The following is a 16,562-nucleotide window of genomic DNA, read 5'->3' as shown; positions in this document are numbered from 1 at the left end:
CATCACCCTGGATGAGTCCTCAAAATTAATCTTTTGAACTTCCTTTCTTTGTTTGATGGAGAGCTTGAGAAGCAGTGGAAGGATTTGAGGGTGACTTCTGTTGTGTTTGAGGTCGTCGTGTTTTGATCATTGATGGGCTTTTGCAAAAGCATGAACTCTTTGTCCAAATTTCATGCTCCTGAAAGAGCTGTGACACAGAAGAGAACAGAGCCTAACACATATGATAAGGTTGGTTCGTTGGTCTAGAGGTATGATTCTCGCTTTGGGTGCGAGAGGTCCCGGGTTCAAATCCCGGACGAGCCCTTTGATTGAACTTTTATACCTTCTTGATTTGGTCAAGACCTGCCAAACCCTTGGAATGATCTGAAGAGAAATTGCATTAGGTTGAGGCAGAAGTGTTCAGTGAATTTTTGGGCTTATGCAAAAGCAAAAACTTTTTGTACAAAGTCTCGGCTTGTGGGAGAGCTATAACACAGAACAGAACAGACCCTAATAAACCAACAACGTATTGGCTCGTTGGTCTAGAGGTATGTTTTTTGCTTCGGGTGTGATAGGTCCTGGGTTAAAATCCCAGAGGTGCCCTGATGATTCGTCTTTTAAACATTGTTTGTTGGAGGGTTTGAGAATCAGTGGAAGGATCTGAGGATGCGTTATGTTGAATTTGAGGTAGTTTGTTTCGTTCATTGATGGGTTTTTGGAAAAGGAAAACTCTTAATGCAAGGCCTCGGAGCGTGGAAGACCTACAACACAGAACAGAACAGACCCTAATAAACCAACAATGTATTGGCTCGTTGGTCCAGAGTTATGATTCTTCCTTTGGGTGTGAGAGATCGCGGCCTCATCATCCTGGATGAGTCCTCAAAATTAATCTTTTATACTTCTTTCTTTGTTTGTTGGAGAGCTTGAGAAGCAGTGGAAGGATCTGAGGGTGAATCGTGGTGGTTTGAGGCAGTCAAGTTCAGTGTATTGATGGGCTGCTGCAAAGCCAAAAACTCTTGGTCCTATTTTGATGGTCCTGGAAATGATATCGCACAGAAGAGAACAGAGCCTAACACCAACAACAAGGATGGTTCGTTGGTCTGGAGGTATGATTCTAGCTTCGGGTGCGAGAGGTCCTGAGTTAAAATCCCAGACGAGCCCTGATGATTCATCTTTGAAACGTTGTTTGTTGAAGGGTTTGAGAATCAGTGGAAGGATCTGAGGATGTGTTATGTTGAATTTGAGGTAGTTTGTTTCGTTCATTGATGGGTTTTTGGAAAAAGAAAACTCTTTATGCAAGGCCTCGGAGCGCGGAAGACCGACAACACAGAACAGAACAGATCCTAATTAAACCAACAATGTATTGGCTCGTTGGACCAGAGTTATGATTCTTGCTTTGGGTGGAGAGGTCGCGGCTTCATCACCCTGGATGAGTCCTCAAAGTTAATCTTTTGAACTTCCTTTCTTTGTTTGATGGAGAGCTTGAGAAGCAGTGGAAGGATTTGAGGGTGACTTCTGTTGTGTTTGAGGTCGTCGTGTCTTGATCATTGATGGGCTTTTGGAAAAGCATGAACTCTTTGTCCAAATTTCATGCTCCTGAAAGAGCTGTGACACAGAAGAGAACAGAGCCTAACACATATAATAAGATTGGTTCGTTGGTCTAGAGGCATGATTCTCACTTAGGGTGCGAGAGGTCCTGGGTTAAATCCTTGTCGAGGCCTTTGATTGAACCTCTATATCTTCTTGATTTGGTGTAGATCTGCCAAAGCCTTGGAATGATCTGAAGAGAAATTGCATTAGGTTGAGGCAGAAGTGTTCAGTGAATTTTGGGCTTATGCAAAAGCAAAAACTTTTTGTCCAAAGTCTCAGCTTGTGGGAGAGCTATAACACAGAACAGAACAGACCCTAATAAACCAACAACGTATTGGCTCGTTGGTCTGGAGGTATGTTTTTTGCTTCGGGTGTGATAGGTCCTGGGTTAAAATCCCAGAGGTGCCCTGATGATTCGTCTTTTAAACATTGTTTGTTGGAGGGTTTGAGAATCAGTGGAAGGATCTGAGGATGCGTTATGTTGAATTTGAGGTTGTTTGTTTCATTCATTGATGGGTTTTTGGAAAAGGAAAACTCTTTATGCAAGGCCTCCTAGCGTGGAAGACCTACAACACAGAACAGAACAGACCCTAATAAACCATCAATGTATTGACTCGTTGGTCCAGTGTTATGATTCTTCCTTTGGGTGTGAGAGATCGCGGCCTCATTATCCTGGATGAGTCCTCATAATTCATCTTTTATACTTCTTCTTTGTTTGTTGGAGAGCTTGAGAAGCAGTGGAAGGATCTGAGGGTGACTTCTGTTGTGTTTGAGGTCAGCGTGTTTAGATGATTGACCGGCTTTTGCAAAAGCAAAAACTCTTTATCCAAAGTCTCGGCTTGTGGGAGAGCTATAACACAGAACCGAACAGACCCTAATAAACCAACAAAGTATTGGCTCGTTGGTCTTGAGGTATGTTTTTGCTTCGGGTGTGATAGGTCCTGGGTTAAAATCCCAGAGGTGCCCTGATGATTCGTCTTTTAAACATTGTTTGTTGGAGGGTTTGAGAATCAGTGGAAGGATCTGAGGATGCGTTATGTTAAATTTGGGGTAGTTTGTTTCGTTCATTGATGGGTTTTTGGAAAAGGAAAACTCTTCATGCAAGGCCTCGTAGCGTGGAAGACCTACAACACAGAACAGAACAGACCCTAATAAACCAACAATGTATTGGCTCGTTGGTCCAGAGTTATGATTCTTCCTTTGGGTGTGAGAGATCGCGGCCTCATCATCCTGGATGAGTCCTCAAAATTAATCTTTTATACTTCTTTGTTTGTTTGTTGGAGAGCTTGAGAAGCAGTGGAAGGATGTGAGGGTGACTTATGTTGTGTTTGAGGTCAGCGTGTTTAGATGATTGACCGGCTTTTGCAAAAGCAAAAACTCTTTGTCCAAATTTCATGCTCCTGAAAGAGCTGTGACACAGAAGAGAACAGAGCCTAACATATATAATAAGGTTGGTTCGTTGGTCTAGAGGTATGATTCTCACTTAGGGTGCGAGAGGTCATGGGTTCAAATCCCAAACAAGCCATTTTATTGAACTTTTATATCTTCTTGAATTGGTGGAGACCTGCCAAAGCCTTGGAATGATCTGAAGAGAAATTGCATTAGGTTGAGGAAGAAGTATTCAGTGAATTTTTGGGCTTATGCAAAAGCAAAAACTTTTTTTCCAAAGTCTCGGCTTGTGGGAGAGCTATAACACAGAACAGAACAGACCCTAATAAACCAACAACGTATTGGCTCGTTGGTCTAGAGGTATGTATTTTACTTCGGGTGTGATAGGTCCTGGGTTAAAATCCCAGAGGTGCCCTGATGATTCGTCTTTTAAAAATTGTTTGTTGGAGGGTTTGAGAATCAGGGGAAGGATCTGAGGATGCGTTATGTTGAATTTGGGGTAGTTTGTTTCGTTCATTGATGGGTTTTTGAAAAGGAAAACTCTTTATGCAAGGCCTCGTAGCGTGGAAGACCTACAACACAGAACAGAACAGACCCTAATAAACCAACAATGTATTGGCTCGTTGGTCCAGAGTTATGATTCTTGCTTTGGATGGAGAGGTCGTGGCTTCATCACCCTGGAATGAGTCCTCAAAATTAATCTTTTGAACTTCCCTTCTTTGTTTGATGGAGAGCTTGAGAAGCAGTGGAAGGATGTGAGGGTGACTTATGTTGTGTTTGAGGTCAGCGTGTTTAGATGATTGACCGGCTTTTGCAAAAGCAAAAAAGTCTTTGTCCAAATTTCATGCTCCCGAAACAGCTCAAACACAGAAGAAACAGAGTTTCAAAACTACAATACAATAAGGTTGGTTCGTTGGTCTAGAGTCTAGACTCTAGACTCTATTTTTGTTTCGGATGCGAGAGGTCCCGGGTTCAAATCCGGGACGAGCCCTTTGATTGAACTTTTATACCTTCTTGATTTCATGGACACCTGCCAAAGCATCCTTCATGATTTCGTGGAGACCTGCCAAAGCCTTGGAATGATCTGAAGGGAAATTGCATTAGGTTGAGGCAGAAGTGTTCAGTGAATTGTTGGGCTTTTGCGAAAGCAAAAACTTTTTATCCAAAGTCTCGGCTTGTGGGAGAGCTATAACACAGAACAGAACAGACCCTAATAAACCAACAACCTATTGGCTTGTTGGTCTCGAGGTATGTTTTTTGCTTCGGGTGTGATAGGTCCTGGGTTAAAATCCCAGAGGTGCCCTGATGAATCGTTTTTTAAACATTGTTTGTTGGAGGGTTTGAGAATCAGTGGAAGGATCTGAGGATGCGTTATGTTGAATTTGAGGTAGTTTGTTTCGTTCATTGATAGGTATTTGGAAAAGGAAAACTCTTTATGCAAAGCCTCGGAGCGTGGAAGACCTACAACACAGAACAGAACAGACCCTAATAAACCAACAATGTATTGGCTCGTTGGTCCAGAGTTATGATTCTTCCTTTGGGTGTGAGAGATCGCGGCCTCATCATCCTGGATGAGTCCTCAAAATTAATCTTTTATACTTCTTTCTTTGTTTGTTGGAGAGCTTGAGAAGCAGTGGAAGGATCTGAGGGTGAATCATGGTGGTTTGAGGCAGTCAAGTTCAGTGTATTGATGGGCTGCTGCAAAGCCAAAAACTCTTGGTCCTATTTTGATGGTCCTGGAAATGATATAGCACAGAATAGAACAGAGCCTAACACCAACAACAAGGATGGTTCGTTGGTCTGGAGGTATGATTCTAGCTTCGGGTGCGAGAGGTCCTGGGTTAAAATCCCAGGCGAGCCCTGATGATTAATCTTTGAAACGTTGTTTGTTGAAGGGTTTGAGAATCAGTGGAAGGATCTGAGGATGTGTTATGTTGAATTTGAGGTAGTTTGTTTCGTTCATTGATGGGTTTTTGGAAAAGGAAAACTCTTTATGCAAGGCCTCGGAGCACGGAAGACCGACAACACAGAACAGAACTGATCCTAATTAAACCAACAATGTATTGGCTCGTTGGACCAGAGTTATGATTCTTGCTTTGGGTGGAGAGGTCACGGCTTCATCACCCTGGATGAGTCCTCAAAATTAATCTTTTGAACTTCCTTTCTTTGTTTGATGGAGAGCTTGAGAAGCAGTGGAAGGATTTGAGGGTGACTTCTGTTGTGTTTGAGGTCGTCGTGTTTTGATCATTGATGGGCTTTTGCAAAAGCATGAACTCTTTGTCCAAATTTCATGCTCCTGAAAGAGCTGTGACACTGAAGAGAACAGAGCCTAACACATATAATCAGGTTGTTTCGTTGGTCTAGAGCAGGGGCGGGCAACCCCCGGCCCGCGGGCCACATCCGGCCCGCGAAGGCTTAGCGTCCGGCCCGCCACCCTGCTAGGCTTTATTATTGCAATCCGGCCCGCGGACCTCACAGTAAAACTCATATCATTTGTAAATGTAAGAGTTTATATTTAGCCGGTCTGAATTCAAGAAAGCGACATTTTGTCTTCAGCACCGTCCTCTTCCGGAAGACATGCGCACGGGGAACTGTCTTGCCTAGACACCGCCTGCTTGCTGATAGGCGGTCTTTTCAAATCAGCCGGCATGTGATACGGACGTCCTTCCGATTCAGTCAGCTTGCGACAAACGTTGGTGTCTGGGACAAATAACTTGCAACAAAGAGGTAAGCGACGCAGAGTTCTCTAAACCTATTTCAATTTTCACTTTCTTTCAATTTGCTTTGTTTTGTTTGTTAGAACATGTTATTATCTTTCATTTGCTGCGTTTAAATAATTTTATTCTCCCTTTTTATTTGTAAAAATAAAAATATAACGAACTTTCTATTTGTAAAGAAAAAATATATATAACGAACTTTCTGTTTGTAAAAGAAAAAAGAAATTGACGAACTTTTGTTTAAAAGGAAAACGAAATTGACGAACTTTTGTTTAAAAGGAAAACGAACTCTTTAAAAAAAAAAGTATGCAGACTGATTCATTTCCTGTATTTCAGTTTTATGGTGAAACTGTGTCATATTCAGCGTTGGCCACGTGCGCGCAAAATAAATACATTCATCTGTACAATTCGTCTTCCGAGATTTTTTGTGCCCCAGATTGCTTGCTGTTACATCATTTATTCATTGCTGATATACCTAATTTTCTTCCTTTTCAGCTCATCATGTCTGCGACCCAGCGTGTTAAGAAGAGGAAAGTGGACCTCGAGCGTCGGATCTTCAACCCTGAGTGGGAGAAGTACTTCTTCATCGAGCGCTTTGGACAGGCCCAGTGCCTCATATGCTTGAAGACTTTGGCTGTCCTAAAAGAGTACAACGTGCGCCGCCACTGGGAGACAGAGCACCGCTCGTCAAACTTCGCGTCGGTGTCTGCCACCGAAAGGAAGGACGCCATGGTTAGACTATCAGGCAACTTGGAGAAACAAACCTCACTCTTCCGCAAGCAGAATACTGAGGCCGAAAAGGTGACGCGCGCCAGTTATGAAGTCTCCCGCATCCTTGCTCGCCGAATGAAGCCATTCGCGGCTGGGGACTTCATCAAGGAATGCCTCCTCGCTGTAGTGGACTCCGTCTGTCCAGAGCAGCATTCCGCCTTTGAGAACGTGAGCCTTTCGTCCCGCACCGTTCGTCGCCGCATCGAGGATATGTCGGAAAACGTGCACGACTCACTCAAAACACGCAGCTCAAATTTCGTCGCCTTTTCCCTCGCTCTGGATGAGAGCACCGACACAAAGGACACGGCCCAGCTGTCCGTTTTCATCCGTGGCGTCACCGCTGACTTTCAAGTGTGTGAGGAATTCCTCCAGCTTGTCCCGCTGCGCGACACCACCACTGGGAAAGACATCTGCGACGCCGTGCTTCTGTGTGTTGATCAGCACTCCCTGGACCTCTCCCGTCTTGTGTGTGTGACGACCGACGGTGCCCCGGCGATGGTTGGTGAGAAGAAGGGCGCCGCTTCGCTGCTAGTGCGTCACTGTGCAGCCGCCGGATACACTCAGCCCATTAACAAGATGCACTGCATCATCCACCAAGAGTCCCTGTGCGCTAAGTCTGCCAACCTCGTTGGTGTCATGTCTGTCGTGGTGAAGGTCGTCAACTCCATCCTCTCCCGCAGCCTTAACCATCATCAGTTCCAGGCACTGATGGACGAGGTGAACGTGCACTACAACGACCTGCTCTACTTCTGTGAGGTACGCTGGCTGAGTCGTGGGGCCATGCTGTCTCGGGTGTGCGACCTACAGCAGGAGATTGCCACCTTTCTACGTCAGAAGAACCTTCCCCACGCTGATCAATTCTCTGATCCGCGGTGGCTAGCTCGCCTGGCCCTGCTCACGGACATCACGGCGCACCTGAACACCCTCAACATAAAGCTGCAAGGCGAAGACATTCTCGTGACAGACATGTACGCGCACATCACTGCCTTCGAGGTTAAACTGCGCTTGTGGGAGGCTCAATTGGCTTCTGGTCAGTTTGTGCATTTTCCTCGCCTTGCTGCATGTGCCCCTGACGATGTGGACCTGGGCACTTGCGTTAGTGTCGTCAACTCTCTACGTGAGGAATTTGCTTCCCGTTTTGCAGGAGTCAGGGTGCTGGCTGCGGACTTCAAGCTTTTCACTGCTCCCTTTGACTTCCCCGTGGAAGACGCCCCTGCCTCCTTACAGATGGAGTTGGTGGAGCTGCAGTGCAACGATGAAATGAAGGCGAAGTCTCCTCTTCTCCATTGTCCTTCTTCCGCGACACCGTTCTCCCTTCTAACAATTTTCAAAAATACATTGCCCATGTCCAACGCATTGTGGCCATGTTCGGCAGCACCTACTGCTGTGAACAGCTCTTCTCGAAAATGAAGTACACGAAGTCTCACCTTCGCTCCCAACTCTCGGACCGCCACCTCAATGACATTCTTCTGTTGTCTACTTCAACCATCGAGCCAGACATGGAAATACTTCTTCATGGCAAACAGCACCAGCAGTCTCATTGATTTGTAGAGTGTTCAATGCAATTTTTGTACAATCTATTCATGTAAACAAAATATAGTAATTCTGAGATTTCGTTTTTCACTCCGGCCCGCGATCTCCTTCCAAAAGTCTCATCTGGCCCTCACTCTGAAAAGGTTGCCCGCCCCTGGTCTAGAGGTATGATTCTCGCTTAGGATGCGAGAGGTCCTGGGTTCAAATCCCAGACAAGCCCTTTGATTGAACTTTTATACCTTCTTGATTTGGTGGAGACCTGCCAAACCCTTGGAATGATCTGAAGAGAAATTGCATTAGGTTGAGGCAGAAGTGTTCAGTGAATTTTTGGGCTTATGCAAAAGCAAAAACTTTTTGTCCAAAGTCTCGGCTTGTGGGAGAGCTATAACACAGAACAGAACAGACCCTAATAAACCAACAACGTATTGGCTCGTTGGTCTAGAGGTATGTTTTTTGCTTCGGGTGTGATAGGTCCTGGGTTAAAATCCCAGAGGTGCCCTGATGATTCGTCTTTTAAACATTGTTTGTTGGAGGGTTTGAGAATCAGTGGAAGGATCTGAGGATGCGTTATGTTGAATTTGAGGTAGTTTGTTTCATTCATTGATGGGTTTTTGGAAAAGGAAAACTCTTTATGCAAGGCCTCGTAGCATGGAAGACCTAAAACACAGAACAGAACAGACCCTAATAAACCATCAATGTATTGACTCGTTGGTCCAGAGTTATGATTCTTCCTTTGGGTGTGAGAGATCACGGCCTCATTATCCTGGATGAGTCCTCAAAATTAATCTTTTATACTTCTTTGTTTGTTTGTTGGAGAGCTTGAGAATCAGTGGAAGGATCTGAGGATGCGTTATGTTGAATTTGGGGTAGTTTGTTTCGTTCATTGATGGGTTTTTGGAAAAGGAAAACTCTTAATGCAAGGCCTCGGAGCGTGGAAGACCTACAACACAGAACAGAACAGACCCTAATAAACCAACAATGTATTGGCTCGTTGGTCCAGAGTTATGATTCTTCCTTTGGGTGTGAGAGATCGCGGCCTCATCATCCTGGATGAGTCCTCAAAATTAATCTTTTATACTTCTTTCTTTGTTTGTTGGAGAGCTTGAGAAGCAGTGGAAGGATCTGAGGGTGAATCGTGGTGGTTTGAGGCAGTCAAGTTCAGTGTATTGATGGGCTGCTGCAAAGCCAAAAACTCTTGGTCCTATTTTGATGGTCCTGGAAATGATATCGCACAGAAGAGAACAGAGCCTAACACCAACAACAAGGATGGTTCGTTGGTCTGGAGGTATGATTCTAGCTTCGGGTGCGAGAGGTCCTGAGTTAAAATCCCAGACGAGCCCTGATGATTCATCTTTGAAACGTTGTTTGTTGAAGGGTTTGAGAATCAGTGGAAGGATCTGAGGATGTGTTATGTTGAATTTGAGGTAGTTTGTTTCGTTCATTGATGGGTTTTTGGAAAAAGAAAACTCTTTATGCAAGGCCTCGGAGCGCGGAAGACCGACAACACAGAACAGAACAGATCCTAATTAAACCAACAATGTATTGGCTCGTTGGACCAGAGTTATGATTCTTGCTTTGGGTGGAGAGGTCGCGGCTTCATCACCCTGGATGAGTCCTCAAAGTTAATCTTTTGAACTTCCTTTCTTTGTTTGATGGAGAGCTTGAGAAGCAGTGGAAGGATTTGAGGGTGACTTCTGTTGTGTTTGAGGTCGTCGTGTCTTGATCATTGATGGGCTTTTGGAAAAGCATGAACTCTTTGTCCAAATTTCATGCTCCTGAAAGAGCTGTGACACAGAAGAGAACAGAGCCTAACACATATAATAAGATTGGTTCGTTGGTCTAGAGGCATGATTCTCACTTAGGGTGCGAGAGGTCCTGGGTTAAATCCTTGTCGAGGCCTTTGATTGAACCTCTATATCTTCTTGATTTGGTGTAGATCTGCCAAAGCCTTGGAATGATCTGAAGAGAAATTGCATTAGGTTGAGGCAGAAGTGTTCAGTGAATTTTGGGCTTATGCAAAAGCAAAAACTTTTTGTCCAAAGTCTCAGCTTGTGGGAGAGCTATAACACAGAACAGAACAGACCCTAATAAACCAACAACGTATTGGCTCGTTGGTCTGGAGGTATGTTTTTTGCTTCGGGTGTGATAGGTCCTGGGTTAAAATCCCAGAGGTGCCCTGATGATTCGTCTTTTAAACATTGTTTGTTGGAGGGTTTGAGAATCAGTGGAAGGATCTGAGGATGCGTTATGTTGAATTTGAGGTTGTTTGTTTCATTCATTGATGGGTTTTTGGAAAAGGAAAACTCTTTATGCAAGGCCTCCTAGCGTGGAAGACCGACAACACAGAACAGAACAGACCCTAATAAACCATCAATGTATTGACTCGTTGGTCCAGTGTTATGATTCTTCCTTTGGGTGTGAGAGATCGCGGCCTCATTATCCTGGATGAGTCCTCATAATTCATCTTTTATACTTCTTCTTTGTTTGTTGGAGAGCTTGAGAAGCAGTGGAAGGATCTGAGGGTGACTTCTGTTGTGTTTGAGGTCAGCGTGTTTAGATGATTGACCGGCTTTTGCAAAAGCAAAAACTCTTTATCCAAAGTCTCGGCTTGTGGGAGAGCTATAACACAGAACCGAACAGACCCTAATAAACCAACAAAGTATTGGCTCGTTGGTCTTGAGGTATGTTTTTGCTTCGGGTGTGATAGGTCCTGGGTTAAAATCCCAGAGGTGCCCTGATGATTCGTCTTTTAAACATTGTTTGTTGGAGGGTTTGAGAATCAGTGGAAGGATCTGAGGATGCGTTATGTTAAATTTGGGGTAGTTTGTTTCGTTCATTGATGGGTTTTTGGAAAAGGAAAACTCTTCATGCAAGGCCTCGTAGCGTGGAAGACCTACAACACAGAACAGAACAGACCCTAATAAACCAACAATGTATTGGCTCGTTGGTCCAGAGTTATGATTCTTCCTTTGGGTGTGAGAGATCGCGGCCTCATCATCCTGGATGAGTCCTCAAAATTAATCTTTTATACTTCTTTGTTTGTTTGTTGGAGAGCTTGAGAAGCAGTGGAAGGATGTGAGGGTGACTTATGTTGTGTTTGAGGTCAGCGTGTTTAGATGATTGACCGGCTTTTGCAAAAGCAAAAACTCTTTGTCCAAATTTCATGCTCCTGAAAGAGCTGTGACACAGAAGAGAACAGAGCCTAACATACATAATAAGGTTGGTTCGTTGGTCTAGAGGTATGATTCTCACTTAGGGTGCGAGAGGTCATGGGTTCAAATCCCAAACAAGCCATTTTATTGAACTTTTATATCTTCTTGAATTGGTGGAGACCTGCCAAAGCCTTGGAATGATCTGAAGAGAAATTGCATTAGGTTGAGGAAGAAGTATTCAGTGAATTTTTGGGCTTATGCAAAAGCAAAAACTTTTTTTCCAAAGTCTCGGCTTGTGGGAGAGCTATAACACAGAACAGAACAGACCCTAATAAACCAACAACGTATTGGCTCGTTGGTCTAGAGGTATGTATTTTACTTCGGGTGTGATAGGTCCTGGGTTAAAATCCCAGAGGTGCCCTGATGATTCGTCTTTTAAAAATTGTTTGTTGGAGGGTTTGAGAATCAGGGGAAGGATCTGAGGATGCGTTATGTTGAATTTGGGGTAGTTTGTTTCGTTCATTGATGGGTTTTTGAAAAGGAAAACTCTTTATGCAAGGCCTCGTAGCGTGGAAGACCTACAACACAGAACAGAACAGACCCTAATAAACCAACAATGTATTGGCTCGTTGGTCCAGAGTTATGATTCTTGCTTTGGATGGAGAGGTCGTGGCTTCATCACCCTGGAATGAGTCCTCAAAATTAATCTTTTGAACTTCCCTTCTTTGTTTGATGGAGAGCTTGAGAAGCAGTGGAAGGATGTGAGGGTGACTTATGTTGTGTTTGAGGTCAGCGTGTTTAGATGATTGACCGGCTTTTGCAAAAGCAAAAAAGTCTTTGTCCAAATTTCATGCTCCCGAAACAGCTCAAACACAGAAGAAACAGAGTTTCAAAACTACAATACAATAAGGTTGGTTCGTTGGTCTAGAGTCTAGACTCTAGACTCTATTTTTGTTTCGGATGCGAGAGGTCCCGGGTTCAAATCCGGGACGAGCCCTTTGATTGAACTTTTATACCTTCTTGATTTCATGGACACCTGCCAAAGCATCCTTCATGATTTCGTGGAGACCTGCCAAAGCCTTGGAATGATCTGAAGGGAAATTGCATTAGGTTGAGGCAGAAGTGTTCAGTGAATTGTTGGGCTTTTGCGAAAGCAAAAACTTTTTATCCAAAGTCTCGGCTTGTGGGAGAGCTATAACACAGAACAGAACAGACCCTAATAAACCAACAACCTATTGGCTTGTTGGTCTCGAGGTATGTTTTTTGCTTCGGGTGTGATAGGTCCTGGGTTAAAATCCCAGAGGTGCCCTGATGAATCGTTTTTTAAACATTGTTTGTTGGAGGGTTTGAGAATCAGTGGAAGGATCTGAGGATGCGTTATGTTGAATTTGAGGTAGTTTGTTTCGTTCATTGATAGGTATTTGGAAAAGGAAAACTCTTTATGCAAAGCCTCGGAGCGTGGAAGACCTACAACACAGAACAGAACAGACCCTAATAAACCAACAATGTATTGGCTCGTTGGTCCAGAGTTATGATTCTTCCTTTGGGTGTGAGAGATCGCGGCCTCATCATCCTGGATGAGTCCTCAAAATTAATCTTTTATACTTCTTTCTTTGTTTGTTGGAGAGCTTGAGAAGCAGTGGAAGGATCTGAGGGTGAATCATGGTGGTTTGAGGCAGTCAAGTTCAGTGTATTGATGGGCTGCTGCAAAGCTAAAAACTCTTGGTCCTATTTTGATGGTCCTGGAAATGATATAGCACAGAATAGAACAGAGCCTAACACCAACAACAAGGATGGTTCGTTGGTCTGGAGGTATGATTCTAGCTTCGGGTGCGAGAGGTCCTGGGTTAAAATCCCAGGCGAGCCCTGATGATTAATCTTTGAAACGTTGTTTGTTGAAGGGTTTGAGAATCAGTGGAAGGATCTGAGGATGTGTTATGTTGAATTTGAGGTAGTTTGTTTCGTTCATTGATGGGTTTTTGGAAAAGGAAAACTCTTTATGCAAGGCCTCGGAGCACGGAAGACCGACAACACAGAACAGAACTGATCCTAATTAAACCAACAATGTATTGGCTCGTTGGACCAGAGTTATGATTCTTGCTTTGGGTGGAGAGGTCACGGCTTCATCACCCTGGATGAGTCCTCAAAATTAATCTTTTGAACTTCCTTTCTTTGTTTGATGGAGAGCTTGAGAAGCAGTGGAAGGATTTGAGGGTGACTTCTGTTGTGTTTGAGGTCGTCGTGTTTTGATCATTGATGGGCTTTTGCAAAAGCATGAACTCTTTGTCCAAATTTCATGCTCCTGAAAGAGCTGTGACACTGAAGAGAACAGAGCCTAACACATATAATCAGGTTGTTTCGTTGGTCTAGAGGTATGATTCTCGCTTAGGGTGCGAGAGGTCCTGGGTTCAAATCCCGGACAAGCCCTTTGATTGAACTTTTATACCTTCTTGATTTGGTGGAGACCTGCCAAACCCTTGGAATGATCTGAAGAGAAATTGCATTAGGTTGAGGCAGAAGTGTTCAGTGAATTTTTGGGCTTAGGCAAAAGCAAAAACTTTTTGTCCAAAGTCTCGGCTTGTGGGAGAGCTATAACACAGAACAGAACAGACCCTAATAAACCAACAACGTATTGGCTCGTTGGTCTCGAGGTATGTTTTTTGCTTCGGGTGTGATAGGTCCTGGGTTAAAATCCCAGAGTTGCCCTGATGATTCGACTTTTAAACATTGTTTGTTGGAGGGTTTGAGAATCAGTGGAAGGATCTGAGGATGCGTTATGTTGAATTTGAGGTAGTTTGTTTCATTCATTGATGGGTTTTTGGAAAAGGAAAACTCTTTATGCAAGGCCTCGTAGCATGGAAGACCTACAACACAGAACAGAACAGACCCTAATTAAACCAACAATGTATTGGCTCGTTGGTCCAGAGTTATGATTCTTCCTTTGGGTCCTGGATGAGTCCACAAAATTAATCTTTCATACTTCTTTGTTTGTTTGTTGGAGAGCTTGAAAAGCAGTGGAAGGATCTGAGGGTGACTTATGTTGTGTTTGAGGTCAGCATGTTTAGATGATTGACCGGCTTTTGCAAAAGCAAAAAAGTCTTTGTCCAAATTTCATGCTCCTGAAACAGCTCAAACACAGAAGAAACAGAGTTTCAAAACTACAATACAATAAGGTTGGTTCGTTGGTCTAGACTCTAGACTCTATTTTTGTTTCGGATGCGAGAGGTTCAAATCCGGGACGAGCCCTTTGATTGAACTTTTATACCTTCTTGATTTCATGGACACCTGCCAAAGCATCCTTCATGATTTCGTGGAGACCTGCCAAAGCCTTGGAATGATCTGAAGGGAAATTGCATTAGGTTGAGGCAGACGTGTTCAGTGAATTGTTGGGCTTTTGCGAAAGCAAAAACTTTTTATCCAAAGTCTCGGCTTGTGGGAGAGCTATAACACAGAACAGAACAGACCCTAATAAACCAACAACCTATTGGCTTGTTGGTCTCGAGGTATGTTTTTTGCTTCGGGTGTGATAGGTCCTGGGTTAAAATCCCAGAGGTGCCCTGATGAATCGTTTTTTAAACATTGTTTGTTGGAGGGTTTGAGAATCAGTGGAAGGATCTGAGGATGCGTTATGTTGAATTTGAGGTAGTTTGTTTCGTTCATTGATGGGTATTTGGAAAAGGAAAACTCTTTATGCAAAGCCTCGGAGCGTGGAAGACCTACAACACAGAACAGAACAGACCCTAATAAACCAACAATGTATTGGCTCGTTGGTCCAGAGTTATGATTCTTCCTTTGGGTGTGAGAGATCGCGGCCTCATCATCCTGGATGAGTCCTCAAAATTAATCTTTTATACTTCTTTCTTTGTTTGTTGGAGAGCTTGAGAAGCAGTGGAAGGATCTGAGGGTGAATCATGGTGGTTTGAGGCAGTCAAGTTCAGTGTATTGATGGGCTGCTGCAAAGCCAAAAACTCTTGGTCCTATTTTGATGGTCCTGGAAATGATATAGCACAGAAGAGAACAGCGCCTAACACCAACAACAAGGATGGTTCGTTGGTCTGGAGCTATGATTCTAGCTTCGGGTGCGAGAGGTCCTGGGTTAAAATCCCAGACGAGCCCTGATGAATCATCTTTGAAACGTTGTTTGTTGAAGGGTTTGAGAATCAGTGGAAGGATCTGAGGATGTGTTATGTTGAATTTGAGGTAGCTTGTTTCGTTCATTGATGGGTTTTTGGAAAAGCAAAACTCTTTATGCAAGGCCTCGGAGCGCGGAAGACCGACAACACAGAACAGAACAGATCCTAATTAAACCAACAATGTATTGGCTCGTTGGACCAGAGTTATGATTCTTGCTTTGGGTGGAGAGGTCGCGGCTTCATCACCCTGGATGAGTCCTCAAAATTAATCTTTTGAACTTCCTTTCTTTGTTTGATGGAGAGCTTGAGAAGCAGTGGAAGGATTTGAGGGTGACTTCTGTTGTGTTTGAGGTCGTCGTGTTTTGATCATTGATGGGCTTTTGCAAAAGCATGAACTCTTTGTCCAAATTTCATGCTCCTGAAAGAGCTGTGACACAGAAGAGAACAGAGCCTAACACATATGATAAGGTTGGTTCGTTGGTCTAGAGGTATGATTCTCGCTTCGGGTGCGAGAGGTCCCGGGTTCAAATCCCGGACGAGCCCTTTGATTGAACATTTATACCTTCTTGATTTGGTCAAGACCTGCCAAACCCTTGGAATGATCTGAAGAGAAATTGCATTAGGTTGAGGCAGAAGTGTTCAGTGAATTTTTGGGCTTATGCAAAAGCAAAAACTTTTTGTCCAAAGTCTCGGCTTGTGGGAGAGCTATAACACAGAACAGAACAGACCCTAATAAACCAACAACGTATTGGCTCGTTGGTCTAGAGGTATGTTTTTTGCTTCGGGTGTGATAGGTCCTGGGTTAAAATCCCAGAGGTGCCCTGATGATTCGTCTTTTAAACATTGTTTGTTGGAGGGTTTGAGAATCAGTGGAAGGATCTGAGGATGCGTTATGTTGAATTTGAGGTAGTTTGTTTCGTTCATTGATGGGTTTTTGGAAAAGGAAAACTCTTAATGCAAGGCCTCGGAGCGTGGAAGACCTACAACACAGAACAGAACAGACCCTAATAAACCAACAATGTATTGGCTCGTTGGTCCAGAGTTATGATTCTTCCTTTGGGTGTGAGAGATCGCGGCCTCATTATCCTGGATGAGTCCTCAAAATTAATGTTTTATACTTCTTTGTTTGTTTGTTGGAGAGCTTGAGAATCAGTGGAAGGATCTGAGGATGCGTTATGTTGAATTTGAGGTAGTTTGTTTCGTTCATTGATGGGTTTTTGGAAAAGGAAAACTCTTTATGCAAGGCCTCGGAGCGTGGAAGACCTACAACACAGAACAGAACAGACCCTAATAAACCA

General features: G+C 43.8%; 2 non-coding genes across 2 annotated transcripts; both read left to right on the top strand.

Moving 5' to 3' along the window:
* Positions 1–231: 231 nt before the first annotated feature.
* Positions 232–303, top strand: TRNAP-UGG (transfer RNA proline (anticodon UGG)). Its single transcript has one exon. It is a non-coding gene; the product is annotated as a tRNA-Pro (tRNA).
* A 15,432-nt stretch (positions 304–15,735) lies between these two features.
* On the top strand, positions 15,736–15,807 carry TRNAP-AGG (transfer RNA proline (anticodon AGG)). The gene has a single exon. It is a non-coding gene; the product is annotated as a tRNA-Pro (tRNA).
* The last annotated feature ends 755 nt before the right edge of the window (positions 15,808–16,562 follow it).

Source organism: Myxine glutinosa, chromosome 1 (assembly GCF_964187855.1).
Source record: "Myxine glutinosa chromosome 1, kmMyxGlut1.1, whole genome shotgun sequence".
NCBI classification, from domain to species: Eukaryota; Metazoa; Chordata; class Myxini; order Myxiniformes; family Myxinidae; genus Myxine; species Myxine glutinosa.
Note: the sequence above shows the minus strand (reverse complement) of the source record. Positions and strands in the feature narration are given on the sequence as shown.